General features: G+C 38.4%; 1 pseudogene; it reads left to right on the top strand.

Annotated features, from left to right (window-relative positions):
• The first annotated feature begins 2,159 nt into the window (after nucleotides 1–2,159).
• On the top strand, nucleotides 2,160–2,605 carry LOC112839995 (cytochrome c oxidase subunit 8A, mitochondrial-like; annotated as a pseudogene).
• Nucleotides 2,606–17,547: the final 14,942 nt, after the last annotated feature.

Raw genomic sequence — 17,547 nt, 5'->3', positions numbered from 1 at the left:
ACAGCACCATTCACCCTTTGTCAATTGGACATTCATATGCTCTTCTAATTATATCTAACTTCCAAATAAAGACAATAGCAAAACCACGCTTCTGCCGAAGAGGATGTAGTCATTGCTTTACAACTGAACTTTTCCCAAGAAAGGATGCAAAGCCCAAATTTCAGTTTATCCATCTTTGGGTGATATTTATTCCTATTCATGTGGAGTCACACTCCCCATTTGATAACCTATAAAATCAGGATTAAACAGAAAAAAAAAGTTAATATATGTGCAAATATAGTTGCATTAAGATAAGGCAGAGATATTTTCTGAAAGGATCAGATAGCTGTGGCTGGCATTTAGAATATTCTTCTTTCACTCTCTTGTCCATATTCTCTTTGGTTTCAGCAAGAAATTGAGTGGCTATGCTTCCTTGTCTGGTAGAGTGACCTTAGCCTTTATTCCTGTCTGGTCCATTAGCAGGCCTGCGTGTATCCAGTTGTTTAGTTTTCCAGTAAATTTTTTCAGAGGACATAGGAATACTAAGAGGTAACTTAGGGACCTCCTACAGCCCAGGCATATTCACTCTATGCCCACTATAGTCACAACCCAACTCTTCCTTGATAGTCGGTTGAATCTTGTCAGCTTATACAATAATCTCAGCCATTCCCTCCTGGTTCATTAGTATAAGGAGCACGAAGTGGTCAGGGAGATGTCTCACCTTCCATTTTAGTGAAATCTATCCTGTAAACTCTGGCAAAAACATTCCTTCCTTGGAAACTAAGACCTCTATATCAGTACTTTAAAGTTATAAGAGAAAGACGCAAAAGTTTCACTAATGTTTCATTGGCAGTAAGAACTAGAAGAGAAGCTCTCAAATTCATCCCTTGACTCCCAAACCCTTGAGTCTTTGCTATGGAAGAAATAGCAACATATGCTCACCATTGATATAGAGCATAGAGTGCATTATGGAGAACATTATGAGACCTGCAAGATGAGGCCATCCAGCCGGCATCAAATGGTGATTTCACCATTTTGTTGGGCTAGCTGCTTCAGCATGGTAAGAAACTGAGTAACATGGTAAGGCTAATGAGTTTCATGAGCATAAGTCCATTGCTAACTTTACTTGCTATAAAGTGAATGCTAACACTTTGGGGTATACTGTGAAGTTTCACGGGTCATTCTGTAAGTCTATAGATGTTAGTTTGGGTAGAGGCATTGTGGACAGGAAAGGTCAATCCACATCTAAAATATGTGTGTACTCCAGTAAGAACAAAGTACTTTCCCTTTCATGATGGAAGAGGTTCAATATGATCAACCTGTTACCAGGATGCTGGTTGATCCCCTGGGGAACGGTGCTACATGAGGAGCTCATGGTCTTTACCTGCTGTTAGCAGGTAGAACATTCAGCAGTTGTGATAGCAGGTCATCCTTGGGGATTGGAAGTCCTTGTCGCTGAGCCCATGGATAATTTCTATTCCTGCTACCCTGGTTAAGTCCTCCAGTAGCCCATTAAGCAAAGGCAAGAGGGACTGCATAAAAAGAATGAAAGACATCCATAGAAATAATCATCCATAGAAATAATCATCTTGTCTATCTGATTATGAAGATACTCTTCTGTTGAGCTTTCTTTGTGGTGAACAGTCACAGGAAGCAAAAGATCTTCACTTTGCACCCAAAGAAGTCTGTCTGCAAACTTTTTCCCAAGCTTCCTTAAAACGAATTCTCCAGATTTGTCCTTTCTAGGACTCTGAGACCAGCTCTTAGTCATGACCCATCACAATTTCTCCTCCTAGACTAAATAAATAGGGGGCATTGTTTGAAGTTCTACTCACTAGGAAGATTTTCCTGTGCCACTATCCTACAGAGCCACACTACACTGAAACTGTAATGTCATACAGGCTGTCAGTCTACAGGTGAAGCTAGCATATTGTAAAAGAACTAGATATAAATGACTTTTTTTTTTTTTTAGTCAGCTGCACATAGGTGCCTTCACTTAAGATCATTTCCATGAGTTGAGAAAGAGAAAGCAATGTAGTAGGAATAGGAGTTGTGAATGTCTGTTCTCATAAATATTACTTCCGCTTGATAGAATGCTGCTTTAAAAGCTAATCTTTAATGGCCATTTTGACTTCCCGACCTTGGGCTACTGCTGGCAGCTGTCGTCATTCCATGCAGTCATGTCTTTGTCGACGGCATAGCTGCTGAGGGGCCTGACAGGTCTCACCCAGAGGCTCCCAGTGCAGTGTGCCCAGATCCATTCCAAGCCTCTGCGGGAGGAGCTCGGGACCGTGGATGTTGCTGTTGGGCTCACCTCCTGCTTCCTGTGTTTCCTCCTGCCATCGGGCTGGGTCCTGTCGCATCTGGAGAGCTACAAGAAGCGGGAGTGAAGGGGGCTGTCCTATCCCTCACCCTGTGACCTGACCATCCCTGGCCTCTCCTGATCATGTCTGCTGCATCCCTGGCTGGTCTTTCCGGGATCATGTTCTTCAATTACAGTGATCTCTTCTGCAGTCATGACCTCTCCATTTCTCCATGGTGACATCCTGGGACCACATATATTGGTTTATAAGGCCCTACTTGGTAGGGCCCTCCTTGTAACAATAAAGTCTATTTAAACCTTGAAAAAAAAAAGAAGCTAATCTTTATAACCTGTAAGTCAGATAACCTCCCCTCATGATGAGCAGTATCCACTGCATGGTGGCTTAGCAGTCCATGGTCAAGCATTTAGTCTTCTCTAAGCCAAAAGCCATTTCTCAAATGGAGAATATTTATCTGCAGAGAGTTATATAATTACTCTGAAATCTAAAAGGTCTGTATTGGTATTCATCCATAGATGACTGCCAAAGACTCCATATAGTAACCCTAACTACCAGAGGCCCATTAATTTCCATCAGATCTTCTTGGTCATTTGATCTTAGTAAGAAAAGCTTGAATGACAGCCTGGATCTGTTGCAGACTATCTTCTTTTGGGCCCTACTCAGAACCTTCGAGTCACTTGTTAACTAGGTTCGAATAGCACACCCGAATGAAATGTATATTGGAGATGTATATAGAAAAGGTCTACCAGGTACTGTTTCTCATATAGTAGTAGCCAGATGCAAACTCTTGTTCTTTACCTTGAAAAGGATAGTTCAACAAGTGTCAACAAGTAGAACCCTAAGAAGTTCAGTGATCTGGTAGACACTTGAATTCTTGTGGCATTTATACCCACTCTTTTGGCATTCATATGCCTTACCAAGTTGTTTGGATAGTTGTGACTCCCCACTCACAGCTCTAATCAGCATGATACAGTGAAATATGGCAAGATAATGCCCTCTGGAATGCAGAAGTGGTCAAGATTCCTGATAATTAGATTTGGACAAAGAACCAGAAAGTTGATAGGGCCCTGAAGTGGGACAGTGAAGAGTATTGTCTTCTTCTGCACAAACCAAATAGGTGAGTTGAAGAGGCTGCGGTAAGAATCACAATCTTGCATATCTCAAGTCCTTGAACAGATTCGTTATCTCTGCATTCACTCCAGAACTGGGTTTATTTAACTTTATTACCTTGGTAGCTAAAGGCAACTCTACTGCCTCCCTGCCCCTTTCTATCATAACAATCTTCACTCCACAGGTCAGGGACCCAATATAGGAATTTTGCCAACTACTAAGGATGTCAATTTCAACTATTCATTCTGAATCTGGGAAAATAACCACAGAGTGGATCCAGGCACCTACTGAGCCCACTGTGAGACAGACACAAGCCAAAACTCCATTGATCACCTGATTGCAATAAGTTCCCATACTGACTGGTAGACCACAGTGGTGTCTTAGGTTTCAGTAATTAATGTTGGTTCAGAGTCGGTGACTAGTTATCTCTGGAAAATTAGGTTATTTCTTCTTTCTCAGTGCATGTCACCCTGATAAATAGTTGCAGATCCCTCTGGAGAAGGCTAGGAGGAACAATTATGGTATAAGTTTTTGGTAAAGCAGTAAAGTCATTCTTAAAGGGCACTTAACTCCCCTTCTCCTGCCTTATGCAAGTTTGTTCTGGGACTGTGAACTGACTCAAATCTGGGAATTTGTTGAAGGCCCATGTCTCCTCAATGTGGTGATTCATTCATATATCTTTTCACCAACAGAAGGATTTTCCACTCATACATAAAATATTAGTAGGATGCACATCTCTTTAATTTAGAAGAACACCAGATTCAATTAGGCAATACCAAAGATCTCTGTGTATCAACAGCTTCTGATTAGTGCTACAGCTCTGCTCTCCCTGTGGTTAATGCACACAGCCTGCCCCTGGTGATGAAGTGCTTCTACCCGTTTCCTCTAACCTCAAGTCTCCAACATTTATGTTGAATTCAGGGAACCCAGTTTGGTGGCCGCATTTGCCACTCTTACATCTGGCCTGCAGGAAATAGCCACCACAGAATTCTTAAGGCTACTGGTACTCTGCTTACAAGTGTATTCTCAAAGTTATGATAATGGAAGTGTTCCCTGGCCTCTATTGGAGACCAGGGTTAGGGAATGAGTAATCAGGTCTCACCTTAAAAAAAGAAAAAAAAAAAGACAAAAGAACAACAAAAAAAACCTACCGGTATTTCAGCTTCATTCAGTGCTGCTGATGGTTCCATATTTCCACCAACCAAAGAAGCAAAATGTTAAGCCACTCACAGCCCCTCTGTTTAGCGCGACCGCATCGACACATTTGATTCAACCTAACATTATTTTCCTTTTATTCTTATCCATGTCCATATATGTATTCCAGGGTATGTCAGTATAAATTGGAAAACCATGCAATTTTTTTGTTGTTGTTGCTCCCTTAGTGTCTTCCAAATCTTGTCTGGTTATTGGATTAGATACAATGAGAATAATTGGGTTAGACTTTGAGGAGTTCAATAGTCCCCTATAAGACATCTACCACAGAGGAGGCCACTAGGAGTTCTTCAAGACAGGTGGGAATGATCCCTTAGTTGGGAGTGAAAGGTTGTTTGTACTGGAAAGGAAGTTTTTCAGACTCTAGAGTGTCAAAGACCCCCATTTTCATTGGGAATCTTTTCCTATGACTGTATCCTAATTGTCAGGGTTTCATTCCATCTCATTTCCCCAATGCCCTAATGAGACATAAGAGACATAAGAAACTTTGGATGGGTGTGAATTGCATTTGAAATGTAATTTAGCAACCCACAGAAATAGAAGTCAGGATTGTCTTCATAAATCCAGGCTCTGTGGATCCTCAAGTTCTCTACTGCACTTGGAAGTAGTCAACTAAACCCTCAATCTTCTTATTTCAAAAGAAATGTACGATGGTAGCAGCTACTTGATTACCCCAAGTTGTGTTTTCCAGCTAATTGATTTTAAGTGTACATAGGTGATAACTTAAGAAATTTGGTACTCTATGGCATGAACAATCAGTGTTCTTTTACCACTGCAGATAGGTCATTGATTCCTTTAAAATGAATCAAATCAGAAAACCAATTTCAGGGTGCCTGGGTGGCTCAGTTGGTTAAGCGACTGCCTTCAGCTCAGGTCATGATCCTGGAGTCCCGGGATCAAGTCCCACATCGGGCTCCCTGCTCAGCAGGGAGTCTGCTTCTCCCTCTGACCCTCTTCTCTCTCATGCTCTCTATCTCTCATTCTCTCTCTCTCAAATAAATAAATAAAATCTTTAAAAAAAATTCCAGATATACCAGAACCAATTTGGAAAGCCTATATGCAACCTCTTCTGGTACTAATAACTATATCAGTTAAGGTGTACAAGGTGGATTAAATTATAACGAGTCATTTGGAGAATGGGGTGTTTTATAGAGATTAGAATTTATACAATTGTGGAAGAAGCTGGGGAAGTAAAATTCTGAAAGTAGATAGTTGGAGGATGAGATAAAAGTCACTAATCAGAAACCATAAAGAGAGGGTGGTAAAGGAGTTTAATGAAGACCACGAGGACCGTCTGGTGGTGGTCTTCTAGTCATTGAATGTCATCAGGAGAGGAGATGGAAGATAGGGAGGAAAACTGGGTGCAAAGCATGAGCAATCTGGGACCTGAGAGAACAAACTAGAACCCATGAAGGCAAATTGGATCCCATTTCTGTTGATCACTGCATCTACACCTGATGATGCAGATGGCCTGCATGAGGAACTCTTTCCTTTTCCCACGGGGAAAAATAAAATCTCTGTCTAGGACATAAGGCAGTTGAAGGAGCCAATCTGGGAGGAGCTGGAGGCGTCTCATTGCTGCCCCAAACCCATGAGGTGAATGGCAGATCATGGGTAATGAACGATCCAATGATGACCTCTGGGCTCCTCCCATTGACCTCCCATTGACCTCATTTCCACTTTCTAAATCTCATGCAGAAATCTTTGAAGACCAATTTTAACTCAAGCCCACACAGGGAAGAGAATCTTGGGAAACCCTCTTCCCACTCTGCTTGTATTTTAGTACTTTCTCAACTATATGACTCCACAGCCTCAGTTCTTAACCCCACTGTATACTCAATTTATAGATGAGGAAATAAAAACTCAGAGAAACCCATAATGTGCACAAGCCCCCTCCCAAATCCATTTATGGAACAATTACTGTATATCAGGTATGTTGATTAGTGCTTGCAGAAATAGAGATAAATACAAATCAGGCTCTGTTACAGCCCTCTATTTTTCTCAATTATTCCTTGGACAGTTTATTTCATTACTTTTCACAGCTAAAGGCAAATTTTCTGTATAACTTTCAGAAAAAACTTTACTCCTGTTGAGCCCAACCTTCACAGTTTGAGAACACAAATAACCCAAATGATCTTTGGTTCTTTGCATAGTGCATCTGCCAGCTCGAGGAAGAAGACTTCCCATGGTGTATCTAACCCATCCTTTGGGATCTTTGTCAGGGTTTTAAACTCACATTTAATATCTATGTGTTTTTATTTCATCTAAAAATATCATTGATTTTATCCTTTCAATGTATTGTCATTGTTCCTAATACACTTGTCATTAGTATGTCTGCCCTTGAGAGGGTCTGCTTCAGTTCTACTTTCCCACCATAGACGACTGGAACAAACTCTAAGAGAAGAATGGAATAAGCGTTGAGACATCAAAGGTTTGGGATTATGAATCATATAAGCTTGTCTGTCATTTCCAAGAGTTCCATTATAACACTAGGATGGAAATGCTCTGACTACATTGTCAGACTTTCACTCTTTCTAGTCTCTGTTATTAAAGAGGACAAAGAATTAAAGTGTGTGTATTGGGAGTGGGCCAGGAGGACAAATTAATATGATGGGGTAGAAATTCTAAAGGAAAAAAAATAAAGAAATGTGTAAACATGGGTAATATAATTTTTGTCAACCAAGCATTTAAAACCATTTTTAAAGGCTGTGATCAATTGGAGAATGTTTTCTATCTAGCTATTTTTTTAAGTCACTGCCATGAGACTGTCCCCATCACTGCTTGCTCCCATTTTTACTGCCTACAGTGGCACCTGCTCAAGCCCTTTAATGTAAAAAAACCCACAGAATGCAGCCAGGCAAGATTAAAGGTCTTCCCTGACGTGGAATGAAGGGGAATTATACAGTTTGCAAGAGAAAAGATAATAAAAGAGTGAGTCTATAGAAATACTTTGATGAATTATATAGAGGCAATTTTCTGACATTAGTAATGTAGGGCAGAAGACAATGTTTCTGATATATAGATGTAAATTCATCATCCAGACTCCATTAAAGAGAACTACAAAAGATCCGTTGATTTAAACATTGCTTACAAGAGCTATCGGTAATGTTAGCAGCCTCCTTCCATGAAACTTGGACACTATAATAAGTAAAGGCTCATGTGGATGAAACAGCCACCTTTTTCAGGAATGTTATAAATAATAAGAAGCCATATGGCAGAGTTCCATCACCTGGATCCGTGACCGTGATGCCAGTTCCAAGGTTTGACATTATTTGCTAATGTGCCAATTTCACAAATATTGCCTTTGACCACTGAATTACCTATGCTATAGTGAAAGGCAATAGTTGTGTCTTAAAAAACAAACAAAACCACCCACTGAAACTTTCCTCTAAGAAACTATGTGTCTACCTCTCCCATCCATAACCCTCATTCCCAGAAAAAGGATTATTCTTGATAGAAATGATATTTTACACTTCCAATCCTAGGGGACATTTCACTATCAAAACAATGTAAGAATGCTTTCTTTATTTCACACTCACTGGTAGAAAAACAAAAATAAAAACGAAAAAACAAACCCAAACAAGTAAGCATTATCTGTTGAGGTTCCCTAAACTTTTGTTGTATTTTATCTGCAAACAATAAACCTGCTACCTGTTTTTGTGTATAAAATAATAAAAAGAAAACTTTCGTCTACATCCAGATGTTTGTTTGTTTGTTTGTTTGTTTGTTTACAAGAAGCCAGTACCCTTTACTCTCTTCCTAACCCACCTCTGGCAATCCTTTTGATGCTTGTCCATTCTATAAAAACAAAAAAAGTACATGAGCCTGGGCAAGGCCATCAGATTTAATCCCTTTATGCAAAGCTAACACAGAAATCTGGATAGCAGGGGCATCTGGGTGGCTCAGTGGGTTAAACGGCCGACTCTTGATTTAGGCTGGGGTTGTGATCTCAGGGTCCTGGGATTGAGCACCCCATCGGGCTCCGTGCTCAGTGGAGAGTCTGCCTGAGGATTTTCTTTCTCCCTCTGCCCCCCACTCCCTCCCTCTCTCTCTCTCAGATGAATAAATAAATCTTAAAAAAAAAAAGAAATCTGGATAGCAGGCTGAGAACCTTGTGTCTTAACAACAAGTGCCTTGCTAATTTTGGATTTTGTAAACTAGTACATGTGTGGAGTTATTTGCTTAAAGTCCCCTAAGGATGAGAACATTATGAACTTTTTTGAAATCACAGACCAGTGCTCAGCATTCCTACTTCTAGCCTAACTCTAGACCCCTTTCCTCAGTTTGTAAGAGGGTGATAAAATTCCCCAAACTTTTTATCAATGTTGGAGGACCCTTTTGAGAGTTAGATGGAGGCTATGGATGCTTTGCCCAGGAAAATATCGTGTGGGTACATACACACACTGAAACACATTTTCATACAATGTCAGGGAGTATACAGACTCCCCGGTGCCCACTCAGTAACTCCCAGGGATACTCAGACCCCAGGTTAAGAATTCTTATCTATAGAATAAGTACTATAGAAAGCTCCTTGTTTTAAAGTACACTTTTCAGAAGGATATATTGCGCATTTTAATTAATAACACAGCCTATTACTATTAATATACTTAAAATATGTGAGAAATACCTAAAAAGTAAACAAAGGTAAGAATGAAGATTTTTAATAGATACGAACTTACACTCCAGATACTAATAAATCACTAACAAGCTTTGGGTCCTAATCGTTTCTCATCGGAACTGTTATCTGGTTTTGGACTAACCACCATACATTATTTTTGAGATCATTTTGGGGCTAATTATTTTTTTAAAGCAAATAGTGTCATTCCCAGCCTCACAATCTTCAAAAGTTCCCTTTTGTGTGTGAGACGAGTAGAGCATGAAAAAACTTTCATTACTAGCCCTTGCCTTCCTTTGCTCAACCACGTTTTATCATTCCCTGAAGGGCATTTTGCACTTTCAAGTAATTTCAGAATATTTGAGATTCACCAAGGTTGATAAATTCCCTCACTCCTCTGTTGGTATCTTAAAATGTTATTCTCAGGGCACCTGGATGGCACAGTCGGTTGAGCATCTGACTCTTGGTTTCCACTCAGGTGGTGATCTCAGGATCATGAGATGGAGTCCCATGTTGGGCTCCGCTCTCAGCACAGAGTCTGCTTAAGAGTCTCTCTCTGCCCCTTTCCCCTACTCTCTCTCTCTAAAATAAATAATCTTTAAAAAATAAATAATAAATAAAACGTTATTCTCTTCTTTATAATACCTTCCTGTCTTGCTCCACAAGCCCAAAAGTACACATCAATCCATGTCTAAAGGTTCAAATGCAGGATTCTTTCCTTACAGAACTGCTTTATTTCTGCTTTTGCTACACTCTTTGCTTACTTATAATTGAGCTTTTATTGTTAAGTTCTTCAATTCTCCAAATTTTCTGATCATCCAAAATATCCAAAATATCAGTGAAGAATTCTGACCATGCATATCCTGTGATACATACACACATTTATTACTATCTCAGAGTATCACTGTATCCAAGATCATCTACGTTTTCTCCTTTGTTATCTTCTAGGAGTTTATGGATTTGCATTTTACATTTAGGTTTACAGTCCATTTTCAGTTATTTTTTTTGTGAAGGGTATAAGCTTTTTATCTAGATTTATATTTTTTAAGATTTTATTCATTTATTTGGGAGAGAGAGAGAGCATGCACATGAGCAGGGGAAGGAGGGAGAAGGAGAAGGAGAAGCAGGCTCCCCATGGAGCAAAGAGTCCAACATGGGGCTAGATCCCACGACCATTTTGCATTCCTACCAGCTAGGTACCAGGTTTCTAATTTCTCCACAAGCTTGTCATACTTGCTATTATGTGCTTTTTTGTTTTGTTAATAGCCATCCTGATAGGTGTGAATGGTATCTCATTGTGGTTCAAATTTACATTTCCTTCATGATTAGTGATGTTGAGCATCTTTTCGTAGGCTTTTTGGCCATTTGCCTCTCTTTGGAGAAATGTCTGTTCAAGTCCTTTGCCCACAAAAACTAACTTAAAATGGATCAAAGGCCTAAATGTAAGAGCTAAAACTGAAACTCTTAGAAGAAAACATAGAAGAAAATCTTCATGACATTGGATTTGGCAAAGATTTCTTGGATAGGATACTAAAGGCATAAACCACAAAAGAAAGAGTAAAGCTGGACTTCATTAAAGTGTGAAACCTCTGTGCATCAAAAAGCCACTATCAATAGAGTAACAAGACAATCCACAGACTAGGAGAAAATACTTGCGAGTCACACATCTGAAAAGGGACTGATATCCAGAATATATAGAACTCCTAAAACTCACTCAGTGTTTGAAATGTTGGATCAAGGGTAATCATCAGAGCATTTAAATATCCTTCACAGCAACCGTAACTCTCCACCCCCCTTTTAAACAGGGGTTTTCACCTAATTCAGGCTAGGAAGCCTGAACTGATGTGCTGGTAGGATCTAAATTTTGAAGGCAAAGTATGGAAGGCATCCCTAGAGTGAGAAACTATTTCTTTGAGTTTTTTTTTTTCTTTTTGCATTTGTTTTCTAGTGTTACAAATTATCGGATAAAGGAAACAGCTCTCTCTTTGCTCCTATGTGGGCATTTAGAAATAAAGCAGGCATTGCTACTACTTTAATTACTACTCAACTACTAGCTCAAAAAGCTGGTGAGTTTATGAGCAAGTAATTAAGAAGAAAAGCAGGTTGGCCCAAGCAAAAGATACTCAAGGCGGAGACACCATAACTTTGGGAGGTGGGGATTGGGGGAAGGAGGCACAGGAATCTTGATTCCTAAACACTTACTCTTTCATTATAACACAGTGTGACTACAATCTATCAAATTCTGCAGGCAGGTGGGAAAGGGAGGACCAACCTCACATGGAAATTATTGTCCAACTTTGTAGGACAGAAGTGAGGGGACCTCGGTGGAAGTGAGAGCTAGCAAAAGGGGAATGGAAATCATGTGAGAACAATGCAGAACTTGGTCGGGTTCTACATCCAGCAAGAACTTCAGTCTGCATGTGATCTTGCCCTTGATCTTATGGTTGAATTTTTAAAAAAATAGCCCTAGTAACATCGCCAACCCTTCCCTCACCTTCTTCATCCGTTTCATTCCTCCCGTACCCCTTCTAGAAGCTGGAGGAAGCCTAGTGACAATGCCTGTACCCAAGCAGCAATTACATGTTAATTAAGGTAAGGAATGTCAACATTGTATTATCTATTGAGTGAATTATTAAGCAAGATTAAAAGGGAAATTAATGAAATAACAGAAAACCTGAAATGTAGAGTAACTGCTTCCTCCCTCCATGACAAGAGGGGACAGAATGTTAGGGAGTTGGCAAATCAAGTGTGTCCACACTTGGTTCATTCACGTTTGGAGTACTAGAATAGTGGTGTGTGGTAGCTCCTACAAAGAGAAATTTACCTCGGATGGAATTACATGTTTGAGTATAACATTAAACAACTAGAATTTAAGAATTATGTTGTTTCTTCTCATATTTCATTTGTCAGAAATGAATCATGCTAAATACTGATGTAATATTGGTAAAATCTTTACCTTGTACTATTTAAACTAAATGCCCATTCACATGAGTTAGTGAAAGGTTCAAAAACGTCTTACTCTTTCTTTGTCTCCTTATTTTGGAGAGTTATTCATAACCAAAATAAGCATGAAATACCGGAAGCATCTTATTTTTTGAAATAATTGGAGTGATGACACTTCTGATTATTCTTTCATAACAAGAAAAGTCAAGGTTGTGCTCATGCAAAAGATATGACTTTTTTTTTCCTAAGAAGAATTAACGGTGATGTGAGTTTCCTTGTGGAAGATGATTCTTTTTGCCACCAAGCTGGTATTAATTTCCAGTTCAAAAGGGGCTATATTGTCAATGTGACACTTTAATCAGCCACCAATGTGACTGGGAAAAGCCAACTTCACAATCAATGTCAGTGTATTTCATGTAGTCTCAATACTGCTTAGTCATTTTGCTTCAGAAGTGCGTGAGGAGGGTCAATATATTTCATTAGTTTGTTTCATCTAAAGGAGAGTGCAACATGAGAACTTTGATTATATTAGAGGAATTGCCTTAATGTGACACCGATTCCTTGATTGTGCAATATCAGACATTCAAGTGCTGGAGGGCAACCAAATTATCCCTCACCGAAACATTTATCTAGCCACTGCCAGCAAAATGTGCTGCAAATGAACGAAAAAGGAATCTAACTCGATTTACATAGTTGAGATGAGATTACGCGATTGTAAATGCATTATAAAGCGGGATCGTGCGGATTAATGTTGAAGGATGCCAGCGAAATTGAGCAATTCCTTTTCACCATCTAATTGTGGCAATAAAAATATTTATGATTCTAAAACTTAATAGTTATTTTAATTGTGTTGCCACATAATTAACTGCATTTTTTTCCTCAATGAACTTTAGAGCTTTATGACTATCAAATAAATATGAAGTGACTGTGTTAGTCCCATGTTATCCTCTCCTTCAGAAATCTTCGGTGGCACCTTAATCTGACAACTCTGTTTACTTTGTCCTCTGATCTTACTAAGGTGAAGAGGTTCCCACCTGTTTCCATATGGAATGGATCTTCTAGAAACATCTATTCACTTTGACTTTTGTTATATGATTTGGTATAGTTTTTTATGTTTTGCTTTGTCACATTTAAGTACCCATACCATTTGATAGAATAGTATAAAGTCAAGGTCTAAAGAATTAAAAATAAAACATATTTTTAAGTCAATTTCTGAATATAGATTTCCTTTCTGCTCAGATTCTGTACTGTTGTTATAGTTGTCTGGTGTGTTCATTTACCATCTACTCATCTGTAGGTAAAAGCATTCATAGTAAACATCTAGGATCCTCCCTCTTGTTGGCCTGCATTTTTTCCAATCTTGTTTGAAGCTGGCTAATGTTCCTTGGAGGAATCCAGAAGCCCCTGCATTTCGTGTACCAAGCTGATTTCTGTTGTTTAGGCTTGAATCCTTCTTTCTCCCAAAGGTTTTACTTGGGGCTTGTCATGTCAGCAATTCTCGTCTACATTGTTGTGCTGGAGAGCATCTGGTCCAACCTACTGCTCAGTATCTTTTCCAGACATCTCTGGATGGTCCAGGAAACAGAACTCAGATATACTTTTACCAAAATCACGTTTTTCTTACTACTTTCATTCTCTTTCTTGAAAAAATTAAAAAAAATACATAAAATATACTCTATTCTTTCTTTATAGACACCAAAGGGATGTTATTGACATTTCATGAATGTTGTTTCTCCAAAATACTAAAGTAAAACCCTAAAGTGCACCTTATATTGTGCTTATTATATACTAGCATCACAAAATACGATGTAAAAACTCATATACCATTAAGGTCTTTTTTTGTAGTCACTTTCATTTCATAAGTGAAATGAGCATCTTTTTTTGCCAGGAAATAAAGATTATGTAAAAATGATATTTTATGTAGTAATATATTATTAGTACCTTCCAAAAATAAATTTACGAATTTAAGACCCATTAAGAAAAAGTCATTTGTAGTATTGCTAATTACTATTATTTCCATTTTATGACAGTCTAAAAATATAGTTTGCTAGTGGTTATAATCCAGAATAACCAAACACAACAGTTTTTAGCATAGATTCTAGCAAAGATATGGGTTAGTCAACAAGTAAAGAACTAGAACATTGATACAGAAAGACATAATGTGTCTTATACAGGGGTGAAGTGTTCTATTTGTTCTTGTATGCTCTATGCTCAGTCCCTGAGAGTATGTTAGAGTCTCTTTCAGCTTGACTGTCTTTGACTGTTAGTGATAAAATGGCTAACCAAAAGTCATGTAGGGGCACCTGGTGGCACAGTCAGTTAAGTGTCTACCTTCCACTCAGGTCATGATCCCGGCGTCCTGAGATGGAGTCCCGCAACGGTCTCCCTGCTCAGCAGGGAGTCTGCTTCTCCTGCCACTCACTCTCCCCCACCCCGCGCTCTGCTCCTGCTTTCTCTTTCTCTCTCAAATAAATAAATAAAATCTTTTAAAAAAGCCAAATAAAAATAAAGGTTATTTTTCATATGTAGGAAGAAATCTAACGTTAGGTGGACTAAGTGTGGGATTATGGTTCATATATAACATTTTTCACTCTTTTCACATACCCACCCTTGTCATGCTGTCTACAACCTTGTCATATCAAGAATTCAAAGTGATTGCAAGCATTTCAACCCCACACAGCCATGTTTCAAAGGGAGATCAACATGGCCCTCCTTCATGCACATCACCCTTTCTTTCTGAAAGGATACTTTTCCCAGAACACTGCTGGCCAACATTCATTAGAAGAACTGGCCCATATAGATAATCCTCTCCCCAAGGGAGGATAGAGTGGAGTAGCTAGACTTTTCTGTTTCCATCATGAGACATAGGAAATTAAGAAAGGATGGTTACTGGGAAGATAAACAACAGTGTATTCAACAGCATGAAAGGAATTTCTCAGTAAAACTTGACTCTAAGGAAAAAAATGTAATTATTGGTTCATTATGAAATTTCAGGGAAACTTTTTTTTAAAGATTTTATTTATTTATTTGACAGAGAGAGACACAGTGAGAGAGGGAACACAAGCAGGGGGAGTGGGAGAGGGAGAAGCAGGCTTCCCGTGGAGCAGGGAGCCCAATGTGGGACTCGATCCCAGGACCCTGGGATCATGACCTGAGCCAAAGGCAGATGCTTAGCGACTGAGCCAACCAGGCTAGGGTCGGTGGAAATTTTTAGGTAAATTTTTTAATAAATATAAATCAAACAATATAATTATAATCTTAATTTTTAAAATGGTTGAATTTAGGGCAAACGTAATTAATTGGGATAGATAAGAGCACTATAAAATAATAAGATCATCTTACTGTACAGTGGAATGCTATACTAACTTTGAAAAGAATTGAACAAGTCTATAGATTCTTATAAAGGACTATCCCCAAAATATACTTTTATGGTTACACACACGCACACACATGCATGCACTCACATGTGCGTGCACACAAATATATTACCGAAAACTGAAATGTTTGCCAGCATTAAACATGCATACACACAGATATACCCATGCTTGCAAATGCATTGAAAGTTTCTCAAAATAACCAATAAACTCATAATGGTGATTGAATCTAGGTACCCTAGAACAAGTGAACACCTAATGGATAAGGGGAAAAAAAGACTTATTTTCTAATAACCACTCGTTTTCACACTTTGAACTTTATTCCATATGGATATTTGACTTATTAAAATACATTTTATTTTTCATAGTAGATAGGTATGTATGTATGTCCAAGAAATATAGACACATTAGGTATACACATAAATACTAAATAATATAAATAAATAAAATTATAAATAATAAAATTATAAATGAGTAAAATATTTAGCTACTTATTTTAAAAGTGGAAGGTGAGGAACACAGAAGAGGTTTATCACATCAACATCAAAAAGACCACGATGGTTTCCTGCTGTGCAAGTTCACAGGAGGGGCCATCTCAACCCATGGCTGAGTTTAAGTGACAGAAACACAGTATTTAACCATGTATAACTTGATAAAGAATAATTGGCATAGATTACTGAGAAATTCCTTCTTGAAGTCTTCAGAAGAATGTGATGCCTATTTGGATCTATCAGTCCGGTTTTTTTATTATCTGCCTAAATGGAGTAGAAATCATCAAGAGATCCCCTTTTATGCAGTGTTACCTCATCCCTCTCACCGGTTATAAGATGATGATGATGACAAAAAACATCATTGTTAATGAAGCAATATTCCTCAAACTTGGAACTGTGGGCGATTTAAGAGGGTAAAATTTAAAGCTACTTAACTATAGCACAGCAGAAGAATTTCCTTCATTCATAATTGATTTTTAACATTTCAGGGAAGCAACAATACGGCAGTAAAACAGGGAATCACATTTATGGGTAAATTTCTAGCTTAGGGTTTTTTCTCTCTCTTCCCATCTCTTTCCTTCCCCTTCCTCCTCTTTTCAATGATTAAAGCAGGAGGGAATTTTAAATAAGCTCATCTTGAAATTGGTCATGGACAATGATTTTTGATGACTTCCAGGTCTATTTCCAAAAGTTAGCCTATTTATAAACTTGTCATATCTTGATTTTATTGTCATTAGAAACAATAACTCTCAGCAAATATATCTCAAATCCCTAGCAACTCAACCATATCACTCACAATTTTCACCATCAAGGGAACTTCCAAGCCATATTCCAATTGAAGATCCCTGCCAAGAATTCTGAGCTCTGTTCAAAGTTTTAGCTGTCATTTCATCAAGGAAGCCTCACATTTTAAGACTTTAAACAAAAATGTTATACATCCCTCTTTCCCACAGGGATACCATTCCAAAGCCTCAGAATCTGGTATCTTGAAGTATCCTGTGAAACCTCATTCAATTTTATTTCAAACATGTCAAATGCTTAAATGTATATACATGTTTCCGTTATGCACATAGTTCATTGTAGTGAAAATATAGTTAATAATAATGATAAAATAGGATGAAATGAGAAGGTAAATCAGTCATACTATTTTATTAATTGTTGCTTAGATGCTTGATTATTCAGCTGCATATCTCGGCCATCCTCCAACTCCAACTCTCAATTTGTTATTGTTAATACAATTTATTTACTTTTTTTTTGTAATTTAATTTTTTTATTGTTATTTACTCACCATATATTACATCATTTGTTTTGGTGTAGTGTTCCATGATTCATTGTTTGTTCATAACACCCAGTGCTCCATGCAGAATGTGCCCTCTTTAATACCCATCACCAGGCTAACCCATCCCCCTACCCTCCTCCCCTCTAGAAACCTCAGTTGGTTTTTCAGAGTCCATCATCTCTCCTGGTTCGTCTCCCCCTCTGACTTACTCCCCTTCATTCTT

This window comes from Callorhinus ursinus, unplaced genomic scaffold, assembly GCF_003265705.2.
Source record: "Callorhinus ursinus isolate GAN/ISIS: 27379988/994484 unplaced genomic scaffold, GSC_fseal_2.0 scaffold47, whole genome shotgun sequence".
Classification (NCBI taxonomy): domain Eukaryota; kingdom Metazoa; phylum Chordata; class Mammalia; order Carnivora; family Otariidae; genus Callorhinus; species Callorhinus ursinus.
This window is presented reverse-complemented; position numbering and strand designations above follow the sequence as displayed.